Source organism: Phoca vitulina, unplaced genomic scaffold, assembly GCF_004348235.1.
Source record: "Phoca vitulina isolate PV1807 unplaced genomic scaffold, GSC_HSeal_1.0 scaffold4, whole genome shotgun sequence".
Classification (NCBI taxonomy): Eukaryota; Metazoa; Chordata; class Mammalia; order Carnivora; family Phocidae; genus Phoca; species Phoca vitulina.
In genome coordinates, this window is record NW_022589707.1 from 24,394,348 (window position 1) to 24,414,096 (window position 19,749).

Consider the following 19,749-nt stretch of genomic DNA (forward strand, 5'->3'; position numbering starts at 1 on the left):
GGTCTGGTTCAAAATGGCAACATAGGAACTCTGAACTCCTCCACAGAATACACCAAATTACACCTATTGATAAAACAATTCCTCCTGAAGAACTGAGGGCTGAATGAATAGCTACTGAACAATGAAAGATAGAATGACAAGATAACAGCAAGAGAGATGGAGACACGGTAACAAAAGGAACCCCCACCCCATCACTGTGAACAACAGTGGGGAGGGACAGTGCCGAGGGACCAGGAACAGATCTCTCTGTCCTTGGACCCAGAAAAAAAGCCATGGTTTGAAATAGCAAGTAACACATAAAAGAGACAATACTAGATCTCTGCCAAGCAGCCAAAAAGCTGTGGGAAAGCTCTCCAGACAGAGGGACTGGAGAATAACATGGTTTACATTCCCACCCCACCTTAAAAACCTGTGGCAGGATCTGGACGCCTTAATGGGCAAGTCCAGTCATCTCAGAGAGCTTGTGTCTTATGCAAGCCCAGGGTCCACAAACCCATACCAGCCCTAGTAGCCCTGGGACATACAAAAAAGCTCTGGTTTAAAAGGGCTAAGGAGTTGTATTGCCCTCTCCTCCTGCACCCTAGAAGCCCAGACTGAGCAGAGTCTGGATGCCATAAAGGGTGGGTTTGGATGTCATACATAATTGGAGAGTCCTGATGCCCTAATGGGTGGGTCCAGGCACAACAACTGATGGGTCCAGTCATCACAGGGAGCTTGAGACCTCAGCAGCCCCAGGGTCTACAAGCCCACACCAGCTCTGGTCACACTGGTGCACAGAAAAAAGCCTCACAATGAGCTTGCAACCTCAGTAAGCCCAAGATACACAAGCCCATGCCAGCTGCCCTATGGTGCTGGGGCACAGAAAACAAGCTGTGGTTTTGTTTGGTTTTTGTCATTGTTATTGTTTTTAACTGTTATTTTGAATTTTTGTTTATTATTATTATTTTTTTTACTTTTTAAAATTTGTCTTGTCATGCTTTTTTTTTTTTTTTGGTTTTGTTTCTTGTTTTTTTCTTTTCTCTCTTTTTATTTTTCAATTTTTTCCTTTCTTTTATTATTTTTTCTTTATCATTATTTTTTTCTTTATTCTTTCTCTAAAAATTAATGGTTTGAAAGAGTAACTAGCATATACAGCCACAACTCCAGCCAGCCAGCAAAAGTCACCAAGCACACATAAGCTATGTAGAGGACCATACACAAGACCACTCCTTCAACTTGAGAAGTAGCCATTTCACCTAATCCATAAAAACAAACACAGAAAGTCAAGCAAAATGAGGAGACAGAAGTATATATTCCAAAAGAAAGAATAAGAAAAAAACTCAGAAAAATAATGTAATGAAGCAGAGATAAGCAATATGCCTGATAAAGAATTTAAAGTAATGATTGTAAAGATACTCACTGAACTGCAGAAAAGAATAGAAGAACTCAGGGGTGCCTGGGTGGCTCAGTCAGTAAGTGTCTGCCTTTGGCTCAGGTCATGATTCCAGGGTCCTGGGATTGAGCCCTGCATCGGGCTCCTTGCTCAGCTGGAGCCTGCTTCTCCCTCTGCCTGCCGCTCCCCTGCTTGTGCTCTCTCACTCTCTCTGTCAAATAAATAAAATCTTTTAAAAAAAGAATAGAAGAACTCAGTGAGACCTTCAATAAAGAGATAGAAAATATTAAAAAGAACCAATCAGAGTAGAAGTATACAATAATGAAATAAAAAGCATACTAGAGGGAATAAACAGTAGATTCAAGGATGCAGAAGAACGTATCAGTGGTCTGGAAGACAGGGTAATGGAAAGCACACAAGCTGAACAGCAAAAAGAGAAAAGAATTTTTAAAAATGAGGATAGGTTAAGAGATCTCCAACAACATCAAGCAAACAAATATTTGCATTATAGAGGTCCCAGAAGGAGAAAGAGAGAAAGATGTAGAAGACTTATTTGAAGAAATAATAACTGAAAAATTCCCTAACCTAGAGAGGGAAATAGACATCCAAGTCCAAGAGGCACAAAGAGTCCCAAACAAGATGAACCCAAGGAGCCCCAAACAAAGATGAACACCACGGCACGTTATAATTAAAATGTCGGGGCACCTGGGTGGCTCAGTCGGTTAAGCATCGACTCTTGGTTTTGGCTCAGGTCGTGATCAGAGTTGTGAGATCAAGCCCTGTGTCAGGCTCCATATTCAGCATGGAATCTGCTTTAGATTCTCTCTTCCTCTGTCCCTCCCCACCCCTCAAATAAATGAATAAATACATAAATCTTAAAAAAATAATAGTTATTTGTTTAACAGGACATGGCCTTGCTATTAAAATTCTAGAGGTCTGAAATGATTCATACTGGGCTTGAAAATGGTTCTACACAAAATCCAGTTTTCCACACTTTGAATATCATTAGATCTTCTGAATCATAAGTTCCAAGTGGAAATGCAACTTGTAGTATAGATTAGTTGAGTTTTCCTTTTTTCTGGTACCTCTCAAACCTTATAGCCTATTGGGTGACTTGATGACAGATGGAAGTAGCACAATTGACTGTTTTATGTGTTGATGCTAAAAAACAAACAAAAACTACCAAGTACTGTGCCTCATTGTCTGTAGTAGTGATGTAAGGTGCACTTTTGTTTTACTATGTAAGAGTTACTTTGATAGTTTTAAACCATTTGGTCCCTAAACCTTTCACTATGATGGCAGACTTCTGGCAGCTTGTGGGATATATCTCCAAATCTCTAGTTTAAATGCCTTAATACATTACTTACTACTTCCTGGTCATCAGAACCTATTAACATTTTATCATCGGTGTAGTAGACTACATTGTAGTTTGATGTTATGTGAAATGTCAAGATGTGAAGGTATACTGTTGGCCTTACCAAGAGAAAATAAAAATGCTTCACATGGCCTTTGAATATTAGGATGGAAAAAAACAATTATTCAGGTCTATAACAGCATTCCAGATGTGTGTTATTGTGTTCTTGCAAAGATATCACATAAAAAATAGAAGCTGCATTTAGAGTCACCACCTGATAAAGTTTATGATAATCCAGTGTCATACTGCAAGGTCATCCCAATTATTGCATATACACACAGATAAGCTAATGGGGATGTGATAGGTCTCAACATCCATGTCTTTTTCAGGTCCTTAATAGAGGAATTAATCTATAATGTCCCACAGGTTGGATTTTTTTTTAAGCTTGTATTTATTTATCTGAGAGAGATAGTGAGCAAGAGAGAGAGAGAAGGAACAGGGGGAGGGGCAGAGGGAGAGGGAGAAGCAGACTTCCCACTGAGCAGAGAGCCCGATGTGGGGCTCGATCCCAGGTCTCTGGGACCATGACCTGAGCTGAAAGCAGATGCCTAATCGACTGAGCAACCCAGGTGCCCCATGGATTTTTACTTTTATTTTACTATCCTGGTATGGAAGGTAAGTTTTGGGTAATTTCATTTATACCTTTCTATAACAGCTTTACCCTAGGGGTTACAGATCTATGTGGAAATTCTGCCATTTGCCAAGAAAATCTATTCCAATTATATATATTCAAGAACTTGGTATATAACCAAAATATTAGTGGAACAGCCAGGCCCACTGTGAGTGGAGATTAGCCTATATATCATCTTGCCAACAAAAGCCACCAATTTGAATTGTGGATTAGAATAGCATTTTTCTGTCCCCAGAAACTAATGTCAATTCAGAGTCAGTGTTAGTAATCCCTGAATAGTCTGGCTACATCATTTTTCCCATTTCATATTTATTCTAGTAAATGCTTACAGAAAAGTATGAGAAGATTTAACTTATATTAACTTGTGGCAGTGACACAGAGTATTTTTCAAGAAAGCCAGATTTTGCTTTAATCAATGGGATCTTGGTCTCTGAACACATGTAGTTATGGACCCTGCAGTAAACGATAGGCAAGTCTCTTGTGGCAGCTCATCAGATTTCTGAACAAATGGATCTTTAAGGTTTTGTGTGGGTTTTTTGTTTTCTTTAAATATAAAGATCAATAATATAGCACTATAGGAAGTGTGTCCAATTAGCCATTGCCAAAACTACCTGTAAGTAAAATATTCTAAATATTGATGAATCTCTGCTTCCACTTATAGAAAATGCACCCATCTTTGTCAGTAAAGTGCTTCCACTCTGCTATGCAGTGACCCATCATCCTCATTCAAATCAGGGAGCTCATTCATTGTGTTAATCCCATAGTCTTAACCTGGCCTACCTAGGAGACCAAGAAGAGGGTATTTTAAGAATGAAGGTGCTGATTTCCATTTATGGTCATGATAAACAAGGATACAATTTACTCTCTCAACTTAAAAATATTTTTAAAAATAAAAAATGCATAAAACAATGGTTTTTGTCCATTAAATATCAGATGGGCAGGACTATTATCCCTGAGAGAGGAGAAATTTAGTAAACTTTCTATTTCCCCTAGTTTATCTCCTGGAAAGAATTTAAGATGCACCAAAGGTATGGGGATGCACATAGAGTCTGGTGATCACTCTGAATTGAGGAGAGAGAGCTGGGAGATCAGAGAGGCCAAGGTGGCAAGAATTCATAAGGCATAGATGCAGAGAAGAGAGAGAGATACATAGTGAGAGACAAAGCTCCATAAATCTGCATAGGGTCTCACATAACTTTAGATGAGTAATGATTAGCATAATACAAGTGTGTGAGGGAATTTCCAGGGGGAAAGAACCATGTCAAAGAAACCAAGTGGATAATCGCAGATATACACAGAACTGGGCATGGTTCATGCTTCTACTAGTCAGAACAATAGATCTTGTAAATTCCCAGAATGATGGTAGGTTACACAGCAGGAGCAAAAATGGCCCTGGATTAAAAGGCTACTTTCATCTTGCCTAACAAAGTTTAAAAGTCCTACCACTAATCCCTGCAACTCTACCTCCACCTTCATCTCATCCCAGCGAGAAATGGCCTTCCACCTCTGAGTCACCATAGCTCTTGTACATGATTTTCCAATTGGGATTCTAACATACCATGTATTCTGAGAGTCATTTGAGAATGTTCTGTCTTAGAGTGCAGCAGCTGGTCATAGGCACAGTTTCTTTAGAATGGCATGATCTGGCCCTCATCTGTCCCTTTTACACCTTTTTTTTTTTTTTTTTTTAAACCACACTCACACCTGGTAGATTAGATCAATGTCAATATCCTTGTTGCAATATGATGCAATATACTGAAGTTTTGCAAAATGTTACCTTTGGGGAAAATTGGAGAAAGTGTACAGTCTTTCAGTATTATTTCATATGTGTGTGGACCTGCAATTATCTCAATAAAAACTCCAAAAATTAAAAAAAAAAAAAAAAGCCTTTAAAGAATCAAACCACTTGCAAATAACTCAGTTGTATTCCCTGTAATGATAGGAATGATGGTACAGAACTTGGCTTTCTGAAAATAAGGGGAATAATGGGACTGTAAAACAATAGAGGCCAGGTGCAATTTGCTTAATTATCAGAAGTTAGGGAGAATAAGTGCAATTATTGCAATAATCAGTGAATATAACAACCAACAAGGCTAGAGTAGCAGCTAAAATTTGTCCAGCCTTTCCCCACTGCCAAATTCCAAAGTTACTTTCCTATTTTTAGGTATTTATTATAGCAGCACCCAATTTCCAGTTCCCTAAACCTGTATGTTTCTTATTGCTTCTTCAATAACTTACCACATTCTTAGTGACTTTAAACAAATTAACTATTTTATAGTTTTGCATTCAGATGTCTGAAATGGGACTCACTGAGCTAAAATCAATGTGTCAATAGTGCTGTCTTTAGAGTAGAATCCATTTTCTTGTCTTTCTGAGTTTCTAAAGACCGACTGCACTTCTTGGCTCATGACCCAATTCCTTCATCTTTAAACTCAGAAACATCAAGCCAAATTCTCACATTTTTATCTCCTTGGTTCTCCTTCTTCTTCCCACCTCTTCCATTTTTAAGGACCCTTGTGATTACATTGGACCCACCCATATAATTCAGGATAATATTCCTATATGAAGATCATCTAACAACCCTTTTACCGTGTAACTTAATATATTCACGGGTTCCAGAAATTAGGACATGGAAATATTTGAGGACCATTATTCTACCTATTACATATGATAAGAGTTATTACAGTAGGTTATTATAGTAGGGAAGATCATTTGGAAGCATCTGTAATTGCCTTCCACTTGGCTAATAATTCAAAACAACATCACATCCTGGGTGAAGGTATGGTAGAAATTAGTTCCAAACTTAAGGATCAAAAGGGATATAGGTGTGTGGTCCCCATTATATCTATGTTCAGTTTATGAGTCTGGCCTTTGTAGAAACTAGATGATTCATCAAGGCTAATCATAGACCACCATTAGCCCAAATTTCAGTCGTGATGTCAGATGTGATATATGTATGAGAGCAGATAAATATAGACTCAGGTACATGATAAGTGAACATTGATTTGGTTAATTTGTTCTGTTCTAACCTAATTAGAAATGAAAAAACAAAGCTGTTCACATTCATATGAAATGGACAATAATATAAATTTCTACTTTTGTCATAGAGTGATAGTAACACTCTTGCCTTCTATAATAATATTTTCCAAAGATCCCTGGAATATCCTTATATTCTGCAGAATATTATGTTGATGTATTTCACCAATAAAATTATATTTATTCACCTGGATGATCAAGAGTTGGCTAGCATGCTGAAGGCATCTGGAGAACTTTAATGCTCCAGGGTTTGGGAGGTAAACCCTGTGTGTTTCAGGGCCCTCCAAACTCATTATGTATTTAGGGTTCTGAAGATAAAGGGCTTTTATAGGACATTCTTAGCAAAATAAAATGCAAATTATTTCATTATTTCTTAAAAGAAGTAAGCACGATGTCGAGTAATTTTTTTTAGTTTAATGTTATCATATTACTAGGGTTATTGGGGAAACAAAAACTCCCAGATTTAAATAGAACCCAGAGTAGGGAAAGCTATGCAGAAGGTCCAGGCAGAAGACTCTATGTGGTTAGAGATATCAGTGATAGAAAAAAAATATCATTTGTATTTTGTGGCAAGTACCAGTGAGAGAACTACAACATAGACCTTTGAGTTTTTGGAGCAAGGCCATTTCTTTTGCAGCATAGAATTATTTGTCTCTTGACAGACAATTCCTGGCATGCTGCTGGGTCATTGTAGAGGTGTATGACTTCCTGTGGGACACCAAGTATATGCAACTGGAACTGGCCATCATGAGCTAAGTCCTTTCAGATCCATTAAGTCATAATATTGGATGTATCCAACAACAAATCATAATAAGATGAAAGTAGTACATAGGGAATAGAGGATGAGCAGGACCAGAGTGTACAAGACAGCTGTTGAGCAGGTGTCCTGGACACCCATACATTTGCACAAACAGTGCTCCCTCATCTCATAATTATAACTTAATGCAGGATCTCTTATAACCTGTTAAAAGAGGAGGAAAATGCATGAGTTTGGCTTACAGCTACATTAACTTGGTTATAGACAAGCAAAAATAGTTAGCAGGTACACTACAACCTCACCCAAAAATGAATATTTTAAAACAGTGACACAAGAAAATTTCACTTTGGGCAAATATCTGAGAGGTGCACCTGGTCATCACTTTGTGTAGAAAGAGAAGTGGCTTCAGTTTAGAATAGAAATGGACTCAAGGGCAGTGGTAAAGGAAGTGGTTATTAAAACTGAATACAAAAAATATGTAGGGGCGCCTGGGTGGCACAGGCAGTTAAGCCTCCAACTCTTAGTTTTGGCTCAGGTCGTGATCTCAGAGTCCTGAGATCAAGCCCTGTTTCGGGCTTCACACTCAGCATCAAGTCTGCTTAAGACTCTCTCTCCCTCCGCCCCTCACTGCCTGTGCTCTCATGCACTCTCTCTCTCAAAATGAATAAATAAATCTTATATATATATGTGTGTGTGTGTGTGTGTGTGTGTGTGTATGAAACTAAATGCGTATCAATTTGTCAATCTAAATTTACAAAAAAAGGAATTACTCAAGTGATCTGTGAACACAGTAACTTGATTCTAAATATTTTATGAATATATTCTAAGGATGTAAAACCTGCGAAGGAATTAATTGTACTTAGTAAATTTGTTAACAATGTATTTACTGTAACTCTGAAACTACTTTATATATTTGATTGGATAAAGCATACATGTAAATATTTAATATCAGGAACAAAGATTTTTGCAAGAGAATAGGGATATTCATGTAACATTTAAAAGGTTTTTAAAATCTATTATATTAAATTTAAATGTGAATTTTCAGCATAATCTCATGATACAATATAAAGATACAAATATAAATACAGATTATTTAGCTCTGTCTGCTGGGCAGTGCTCAGATGCAATGTCACCCCACTACCATCCAGTACACAGATCTTTTGCCCGCAAAGATTGAGGCTCCTTGGAGAAATGTTAGAGTCTATCTGGGACTAGGAAAGAAAAAGGTGAGTTTGGGACATCTTGTGGCAGAAAGTAAGAGAGTGCTCAAATATAAATGAGATCATGCCAAAAAGACATAGAAAAAGTTTGAGTGTTCTACTAGTCAAATTTGTGACAATTTGAACATTTAAAAAAAGAAGATTATAAGTGATTCTAATATGTTTGATTAAAAATACTCGTATGTCCGTACTGGTATGTAAAAAGAGAAAGCAGAGATAATGAAATGAAGGAATCAGAGAATCACTATTTTACAAACATTAATTAGTATTATAATTTGGGGAGGAAGGAGTTAAAGCAGCTGGTTAGTGATCCAGTTCTCTTTTGATAATAACTAGATTTTCTGATAAATAGACTAATGCTATTTGCTAGGAGAAAAGTTTTTTTCTGTGGAATGCTCTTGTCAAAATATCCCTATAGGAGCTGATGATAAACAAAATGAGAATCTATGGAATCAGGAAGCGTGGCTTTCTGGAAAATGTTGTGTAAGATCTGTAACCATCTGGATATGAATTGCTGTTTTAAGACCTAAACATTCTCACAATGTAAGTTGACTCACAAATTTGACTTAGACTTCATCTCTAATTCTATGTTAGAGATATATGCCCACTATGAGAGAAAAATGTCCCAGGGACATTGCTAAACCTCTTTCTGCTTTATCTGTATTAACCTCTTAAATGATTGTATCCCTGAAGTTATTAAGCTTGAGACAGGTTAACATCTCACTTTCATTATCCTTTGTGTTAGGTCATAAATGATTCTGGTCTCATTCATAAATGGGAATCAAACCATTGGGTGAAAAGTTGCTTAGGAACAGGAAAGTCAGATGGACTCAAAATATCACCTCACAAGGTTCCTTTAAAAATGGTGGGACCTGTGAGGCAATCTGTCCGTTGTGTGCAATAAGAAGTTCACTAAGAAGTATGTTTGCAAAGAGGTTTAAACTGAATATATTCAAACTTCTAGACTGAACATCCCATTCAAAAGAAATATATCAGCATCGTAAAGAACACCATGAAGAAACAATCTGACAGATCCAGATTTTGGGACATTCTACAAGAAGATTGACTTAGATTTTTAAAAAAATAGTGTCATAAACAACATTGTTCTCAATTTAAAAAGACTAAAGAGAACTTTTATATTATATAAAACAAAAATACTTATAAACATAAGGAATATGTGTAATTGACCCAGTTCATATTTATTTTCTCTAGAACCTTCCCAAGGATATGTCAGGAATTCAATACATATTTGCTGAATTGATCTGTCTATAAGTAACGGGGTATGTTCTTAACCATTCAATATGTGGCCTTAAGTAGAGGCAAGGGGAAAGATACAGGTGATGACTAGTATTTGGACTTGTCTGTTAAAATCACATCAAAATAATAAGGCAATCCCCAATTGTCATTGGATAATAACACCTGCTTTTTAGGAACTAATAAAGGACCTTGGTTAATAACTTAAAAGGTTAATATTGCATTGCTAAAATGACCTTTTTAAACATATGGTTCTTTATTAAAGAACTGTAAGCACTTCACTGTAAAAATTCATAAAACTTTATAAACAAACATTTTGTAAATAGAATTAGACTACAGTAAAAAAATTAACACAATTATTTACAAGCAATACTGACAAATTCGGCACTTATTGCAAAGAAAAGTATAAAACACTGGCTTAAAAAGAAATTTTAGATTGAAAAAGAGCATTATTATTATGCATCTTGCAAACACCTCACAAACACTTAATGGCACAGCTAGTGGAGGCTCCCTCGTTATATTTATGTGACTTTTAACGTGTTTCCATAAGTTTGTTATAAAACCACCTGAACATTGTCAAGAATAAAGTCAAATGCCATATTCCAAACTGACTCCACTGACTGCTCCATCAACCTTTTCATGTATTTTGTAACTAGATCCAGTTTTTCTAAATAATTTCTCAATTCAGTACATCATATATGACCTCTACTCTTAATATGACACCACTTTGATGTAGAAAGTCACTAAAGCTTATCTATAACAAACATGAGATGCCTTATCAAAATACATAAAATATCTTCTTAATGTCTTATAAATTTCTTATTCAGTATGTCCATAACAGTAACATAGCAAAAAGGAAACACAAAGGAAAATTATTTTATTTTACCCTTTCTCAGAATTTCTGAGAAATATTGCTACCTCCTCATTTTCAGTAAGAGGATGTATCTAGTCCTTGACATCTACAAAGTTTTAACAGAGACCAACATTTTTGTCTATACTGGATCCTTTTCCCAATGGCACACAGGACTCTGAACGTCCAGTGACTTGAAGCCATATAACCCTGCAGGAGGGGTTAATGTTGATTGTCTCTGGACCCTTAGAAGCAAGTCTTTCTCATGTGTCCTTAATGTGGACAATGGTGTAACCCTGTCTGAGAGACAGCCATCCTGCAAAACTAGCAAATTTTTATTTTTATTTTTTTTTTTATTTTATTTTTTTAAAGATTTTATTTATTTATTTGAGACAGAGAGAATGAGAGAGAGAGAGAGAGAGCACATGAGAGGGGTGAGGGTCATAGGGAGAAGCAGGCTCCCTGCCGAGCAGGGAGCCCGATGCGGGACTCGATCCAGGGACTCCAGGATCATGACCTGAGCCGAAGGCAGTCGCTTAACCAACTGAGCCACCCAGGCGCCCCAAAACTAGCAAATTTTTAAAAATAGCCAGAAATTACAACCATTTTGGATAACTTTTTGACAATGGCGACTAAAAGATATGTTCCTATCCTATGACTCAGAAATTCCAACCTTAGTTATATACTCAAGATAATTGAATATATATGTCTACTAAAGGATATGTACAAGAAAGTTTATAACAGCTTTATTCCTCATTGTCCAGATTGAAAACAACCCAATTGCCTATCTACAGCAAAATGGATGCATAAATTGTGGTACATTCATGCAGTTGAACATTATGCGCCAACAAAAAAGAGCAATTGCTGCTACATGCAAATCATGAATGAAACTCACAGTCATAATGATGAACAAAAGAAGTCACACAAAGATTGCATCTGTATGATTCCATTTATAAGAAATTAAAGAGACAAAACTAATCTATAAGGAAAGGAATCAGAAAGTTGTTTTCTCTGGGACCTATGATTGGGAACGGGCACAATGGATCCTTCTAGTATGTTGGGAAGTAATTATACATCACACTGAGTTATACACTCTGTGCCCTTTTTTTTTTTGTATACCTCAATTAAAAAAAATAGAAATAGCAGAATGGACTAAGATTTGGAACTGAGAATTCTTTGTTAACCAAGAATCATAAAAAATTCTCACATTAAAGAAAAATCAAGAAACCATTTACATATTTGGTTTAAATCTTTAAGAAAAACCCATATAAAAATATTTCAAAATTGATTATGTATGTTATTGTTTTATAAATGTATATAGAGGTTAGCTTTACTCTTTGGATAAAATCTGAGAAAATATGTTGTAAAAATGGATTTAAGTTCCACTTAGCTCAACAATACATAGAAAACATTGATTCCAGAGCAGAAGATAAAGAAAATTTAAGGAGCACCTGGGTAGCTCAGTTAAGTGTCCACCTCTTGATTTCGGCTCAGGTCATGATCTCAAGGTTGTGGGATTTAGCCCCTTGTAGGTCTCCATGCTCAGCAGGGAGCCAGCTTGAAATTCTTTCCCTCTGTCCCTCTCCCCCACCCCTGCTCTTGTGCTTGCTCTCTCTTTCTCTCAAATAAATAAATAAATCTTTTTTTAAAAAGAAAGAAAATTTTAGCCAGTCAGAATGACTAAAATTAACAAGTCAGGAAACGACAGATGTTGGCAGGTATGTGGAGAAAGGGGAACCCTCCTACACTGTTGGTGGGAATGCAAGTTGGTGCAGCCACCCTGGAAAACAGTATGGAGGTTCCTCAAAAAGTTGAAAATAGAGCTACCATACGACCCAGCATTTGCACTACTGGGTATTTACCCCAAAGATACAAATGTAGGGATCCGAAGGAGTATGTGCACCCCGATGTTTATAGCAGCAATGTCCACAATAGCCAAACTGCGGAAAGAGCCAAGATGTCCATCGACAGATGAATGGATAAAGAAGATGTGGTATATATATGCAATGGAATATTATGCAGTCATCAAAAGGAATGGAATCTTGCCATTTGCAACAATGTGGATGGAACTGGAGGGTATTATGCTGAGCAAAATAAGTCAATCAGAGAAAGACATGTAGCATATGACCTCACTGATATGAGGAATTCTTAATCTCAGGAAACAAATGGAGGGTTGCTAGAGTGGTGGGGGGTGGGAGGGATGGGGTGGCTGGGTGATAGACATTGGGGAGGGTATGTGCTATGGTGAGCGCTGTGAATTGTGTAAGACTGATGAATCACAGACCTGTACCTCTGAAACAAATAATACATTATTAGTTAAAAAAAAAAAAAAAAGAAGAAGAAGATAGCAGGAAGGGAAGAATGAAGGGGGGGAGATCAGAGGGGGAGACGAACCATGAGAGACTATGAACTCTGAGAAACAAACTGAGGGTTCTAGAGGGGAGAGGGGTGGGGGTTGGGTTAGCCTGGTGATGGGTATTAAGGAGGGCATGTACTGCATAGAGCACTGGGTATTATACACAAACAATGAATCATGGAACACTATATCAAAAACTAATGATGTATGGTGATTAACATAACATAATAAAAAAAAATCAACAAAAAAAATAAAAAGAAAGAAAAAAATTAAAACTTACAATTCATTTAATGAATAATCTTACTTTTCATATTCTGAAACTGTGTAATTTTGACAATGACAATAGGTTGTATTCAGGATATAAAAAAGAGTTTTGAATAATTAACTTACTGAGTAATGTTTTCTTCAATTTAGTGATGTTCTTAGTCTTAGGTGAAACTCATCATATCTATTAGGGAATACTTGCTGTTTTGGGTGTCCTTTGGGAAGGACAAAGTCACCATTGTTAGAAAAACAACTTTCTGTTGCAAAGCTCTCCAGGTCCAAATGCTGTTCTTCTCAAGGGATCACTGGAGTAATACATGTTATTAGCTTATAGCATATTTTGATCTTTAATGTTTTCCCAGAGGGGATGTTAGGAGACTGCCTATGCTTAGTCTTCTGAAACCTCTTTGATTCTAACCTGCATTAATGGAAAGAGTCTTCTCAATGCTTATATCACCTATTTTTATAAGACTCATAAAAACCCAGTACCAACTCCTTATGTGAGCTTCTTTATTTTAAAGACAAAGAGATCTGGGCGCCTGGGTGGCTCAGTTGGTTAAGCAACTGCCTTCGGCTCAGGTCATGATCCCGGAGTCCTGGGATTGAGTCCCGCATCGGGCTCCTGGCTCAGCGGGGAGCCTGCTTCTCCCTCTGACCCTCTCCCTTCTCATGCTGTTTCTCTCTCCCTCTCTCTCTAATAAATAAATAAAATCTTAAAAAAATAAAAAAATAAAGACAAAGAGATCAACTCAAAGTATTATTATCTACAACATGAAGTCTAAGAAACATGCACATCATCACTTGTGAATTTCTCCACGGATTCATGAATTAAGAATGAAATTATTTTGTTCCTGGTGCTGTACCAGTAACTCTTGCTCCCTTTGCCTCTATAATCTACTCTAAGGGCAAGACTAGGTCTTGTCAAAAAAATATTTTGCATAAAATATCATCAAGAAAATACCTGAGATATTATTGTATAATTATTTTGGCATTTTATTTACCTGAACTTTGTGTTATACAGTAAATCAGTCATTTTACTGGTAGAAGTTCACAGAGATGTATAATTTCCTTTTCTCTTTCCTATTCTTTTTTAATTTCTTTTTCCTGCTAGAAGCAGAGATGTTTCTGGAGGAAGGTACTAAATCAAGCTGTTAGCTCTGCTCCATTATTTTATACACTTCAGGTTGCAACTGAAAATACCTATATAGAAATTTATATGGTAGCGTTAAATAACTTCAGACTCAATGTGTTTCTTGAAGGATGAACGAAGTATTCATACACAGTTTGTATTTAATAGTCACGCAGAAGCACATTAAAGGCTGAGAGAGGGCTGAGACCTCTAGTTTTTAGGACTTGTACTGAAAGTTTTAATGACACAAATATTCTACTAAACACATTGTTTTTTATGGCCTAATTTTTCTGGAAGTTGTATTGATCAAAAGTATTTTGGCAACTGAAACTGAACGACGGAATAATGTCCAAATTCTTACATGCAGCCAAATAATGTACTAGTGTAGTAAATGAAAAGCAAGACAAAGAACCCCTAGGATAGCACATAAAATACAGTATTAAAGAATATTAACTCCACCGCACATAGCCAGTAGCATATGAGCAATATTAAAACAGAGAGTTTGAAGCTACAAACTGCAAAACATTCATTCATTTCCTATAATGTTTACCCAAGGGACAGCTCCAAGGTCTGATGGAGATTTATTTTTAAATAATGTTATTTCCTCACTAACTGACCTTGCTTGGTCCAAATTGCATAAAGAAGGAAAAAGAATGCTTATAAAGAGTATTTTTGAGGAAATAGGCACTTTGCAGATTCTTTCCAAAGACAATCTCCCAAATTAGCACTGTGATTTTAAAATGGTCTATGAATTAACACAATTGCAAGATATGATCTGAATGCAACCAGTGAGTATATAAAAATGAATATTTTTGAAATACATAATTGAAAGTTTCTGAGTTTGTGCCGGCATTTGATTAATTCTGCAAATCCATTGTAAGTGTGGAAGTCGGTAGTATCGATAAAACCACTTCTACAGTGTACAAGAGCAATTTATGTCACCCAAACATTTTTTAAACATCATGGCATACTGAATTTATGAAGTCAATGTACTTATTCTGATAGGAAAGAGTATTCTCATGGGGGCCTGCAGGGGAGTATTTTATCTTTGTGTATAAACGGAAATGGATGATCTGTATTATGATTTACTATACAGGCTGTTTCAAACGTTTTAAAAGTTTTAACTCAAATTCCAAGCCTATTTCCAATTGCAGCCTTACTTGTTGCCAAAATAAATATTAGGCTCTCTGAAAATAGAGTAGAATGAGTTCTATTTGGAAAATTTATGTATTGATAACGTGAATTTCACTATCCATGGTTCAGCTCCCACCCTCAGTTCTAATTTCCATATGGCCTTTGTAAGGTCCAATAAGTCTGAATTTCACATGATAAATGATAGTTTTTAAAAGCATCATCCTAAATATCAACATTTGTACATCTTTATTTGAAATTATTGACATCATATTAGTGAGAATTTAAGTTAGACTTATTGAAAGCAGGCTATCTAGTGACATGACATTTTTAATTGTGTTGCACATATATTTTTATAAATTTAATTAACATATCTATTATATGTGGAATGATACCTTTACTTTAGTTTTCTAAGATATTAATGAAATCTTTAAAATGAGCCTTCTAGTACTTCTGTAGTGTTAAATTACCATTATTCAGAATTTATGATAACTTAATCCAGACTGCAAAAGTTTTCCTTTGAATTATTCATGTAGTGATAAGACTAAAAATGTAAAACACAGAAAATAGCACGACTGTTTAGTGAATGAGAATGAATGCACTATTGTGAGGATTTTAGCTTAGTTTTTTTAGTAGCATTCATTGTAAGTGATTATCTATTTTCTACATCAGAATCAAATGAATTTCAGATGTGTAATATTTAGCATTTAGAACATTGTTTCCTATGTGCTACCTGTTCTTGAAAGAAATAAAGTACATTTTGACTATCTTAATTTGGATTATCCTTATAATCAGTGAGATTTTATTGCATATAAAGATCTAATATACTGGAATCAATATATATGTTTTCTTTAATTCAAATTTTATATTTAGCATAATTTAATATATATATATATACAGACAAACATATATATATGTATATATATGAAAATAATAAAATGCCCATCTAAATCCTGAGATTAAAAAAAGACTTATTATTAATTTTCAGAAGACAAAAGCACGGGGCACCCAGGTGACTCAGTTGATTAAGTGTCTGCCTTCGGCTCAGGTCATGATCCCAGAGTCCTGGGATCAAGTCCTGCATCAGGCTCCCTGCTCAGACGGGGAGCCTGCTTCTCCCTCTCCCTCTGTTGCTCCTCCTGCTTGTTCTCTCTCTCTCTCTGTCAAATAAATAAAATCTTTAAAAAAAAAAAGACAAAAGCAAAGTAGAACTTTTGATAATGAATATGATTAAATAATCCATTTTACTTTTATTACATACTACTTGTATATTACATATTCCACATCACAAGTGTGACTTAATAGAATACAGGTAGTATCTAGTGCATGTATTGACTATCCTGCTAGAATCTCATTCAGTACAGTACATTCACCAATTTTAATTATGTTTTCACATAGATTTTTTTTTTTTTTTTTGAGAGGGGTAGGGGCAGAGGGAAAGGAAGAGAGAGAATCCCAAGCAGGCTCCATGCCCAGCACAGAGCCCAAGGTGGGGCTTAATCTCACAACCCTGAGATCATGACCTGAGTCGAAATCAAGAGTTGGACTTAACTGATTGAGCCACCCAGGTGCCCCTGCACATTGATTTTTAATAGAGACTTTTAAAAACTGCAAAAAATGGGCTAATATGGCTTGCTACATGTTTTTCTATTCTGTACCATTTTTTTTTTCCTTTTATTTAGGTTACTAGCTTGCCATGTTTATGTGATGAAGTATTTCAGTAGTTTCTTTCCCTGACCACCCATTAGAAATGCCTAGGGAACTTTTAAATATACCAGTGTCTTGTCTCCCAAATTCTTCATTAAATTGATATGGGGCATGAGCCAGGCATGGTCATTTTAAAAATAATTCCTAGGGGTGCCTGAGTGGCTCATTCAATTAAGTGTCTGATTCTTGGTCTCAGCTCAGGTCTTGATTTCAGGGTGGTAAGTTCATGCCCAGAATTGGGCTTTACACCGGGCATGGAGCCTACTTTAAAATAATAGTAATAATAATAATAATAATAATAATAATAATTCCTAAATTGATGTTAATATGCAAGGCAGAATTGAAAACTTCTGGGATCTGGGATAAATTGAATGGCCCCTTCCTACAAAAAGAAAATATTCATTTTTCAAAATCTTTACCACAAAACAAACAAGTAAAAATGAAGAGAAGACATTATGGGTCCCATGCTTTAGTCCTTTACCTTTAAACATTCTGTTATCAACTGTTTTTTCCTTACTCCCACAGCTGCCACTTTCCTTAAATTCCATCTACGGCTGGCACTATTTCAATTAAACATATCTTGGCATTATATACAATACATCTAGGTAAGAATTAAGCCTAAAATTTTTAGGATGTAAAACATGAAATTTACCAGTTTGGAGTTGCCCACATTAAATACCATACTCTTGATTTTTATAATCAACATAGGGTCCAACTGGTGATTTTACTTTTAAATGAGGCTTTCAAAATGAAATAAAGGGATTTTTTAAAGAGCAACCAATACTGTGAAATGACTGTTAGTCTAATAGATAATGAATTAAGACAAATTACGTGCAGGAGCACTGACTTCTCTATCATGGATTTCAACTTTCTGATAACTGTGGATCTAGTGAATAAATGACTGAATGTCACTTCTTGTGATGTCTTTTCTTATTACAACCACCATGATAAAAATATGAATTTATATATATTAACTGCTTTCTTTTTTTACCAGGCTCTGTGTTTAGACATGGGACATAAATTATTTTAATTTATAAAATAATTTTCTATACAATTATATACAAATATACAACAATAAACAATACAATATAATTTAACCCATGTTAAAGTATTGTGTGTGTGTGTGTGTGTGTGTGTGTGTACACACACACTTTTTATGGCATATGAACTCCAAATTTGAAGAATTAAACAAAACTTAGTAGGAAAAGCAATTTGGAAAATTGATGCTACTTCCTATAAAAGACACATGTCACATTGATCAACCCAGAACAAATTCTGATCAAGTAGTCAAAAAAAGTGGGTAGGACATATGACATTCTAGTTTCCACAGTGCTGCTTTTGCTATAAGTATACCTGCCACTCTATAACATTCTGCCCTCACCAGAATCTGTGTTTTCTAAATTTATGAATGACCCTTCTCTCCACCTGGTTGCTCCAGCCAGAAACCGGGGTCGCCCTTAATTTTTGTATCTTTCAGCTTATATCACATCAATTACCATATCTTGTTGACCCTATCTCCTTGACTCTGAATCTTTTACTTTTGACACTTCAACATTATTTCCCTTATATAAGCTACCACTATGCCTTATGTGATTTCAAAAAAATTACCTTATTCAAAGAAATTGTACTTGCCTTAATTATAACTTACCTGTTAAGTTATTCAAATATATATATATAATTTAAAAGCTTCCTCAGAGTTTTAACCATGGTTTGACAGATACTTCAACCTCTTCTTGGTTTTGGTGGTGTCTCAAGATATGAATGAAGGAGAAGGAGCAAGGAACTTCCTTGGCATCTCAGGAGACATTGTCAGGAAAGATTTCAGAAATATTAGTGGTGACTCTGGTGTCTGTACGGAGGTCACATTGAGCTGTGAGCTGCTTCAGGGATGTCTTTAGGAGTCAGCACCATGGCAGAAGAAATCAAGACCTACCAGAACTACCAGACTGTCCCTTTTGACAACTGCTTTCCCAACCAGAACCAGACTAGGAACTGCTGGCAGAACTAACTGGATTTCCACTGCTGTGAGAAGGCAATGACTGCTAAAGGGGCTGATGTCTTCAGGTGCAAATAGTACTGGTGTGTGTACAAGTCCCTCTGCCCCATATCCTGAGAGTCAGCCTGGGACAACTGCAGCACAAAAGGCATGTTTCCTGGGAAGGTCTGAACTGGCTCCACCCACCTCTCCTTTGTCGTCCATTCTTCTCCCAGGGTGGTGAAGGGGGACCTGTGTACATGGTGATCCCCACCTTGGGATCCTGAATCGTGGTTTAACTAATAATAAATACTCATTGGAAACATGTAAAAGAAAAAAGAAATATTGGTGGAGATGAGAGAGGAAATAGCAACAGGAAATAAACACAAATGTGAATGTGGAAGGCACATATTAAGGACAATTTCATTGTATATAAAAGAAAATTCAGTTAATAATGCTTATACTTGGAATGTAGTTTGATCATGTAATAAGTCTGCAGGAAAGACTTTGCTAGTTTAATAGCTTAGTGATATCCAAGACCTGGGCCAACATCTAAACGCACAGTAATTTATATTGTTTTTGCCTTTACAATTAACACTTATATTGTGCTTACTCTGTGCCACATACTGTTCTACTATATGTATATACATATA

At 36.1% G+C, this 19,749-nt stretch overlaps 1 pseudogene; it reads left to right on the forward strand.

Moving 5' to 3' along the window:
* Window positions 1–19,030: 19,030 nt before the first annotated feature.
* On the forward strand, window positions 19,031–19,288 carry LOC116630454 (annotated as a pseudogene).
* Window positions 19,289–19,749: the final 461 nt, after the last annotated feature.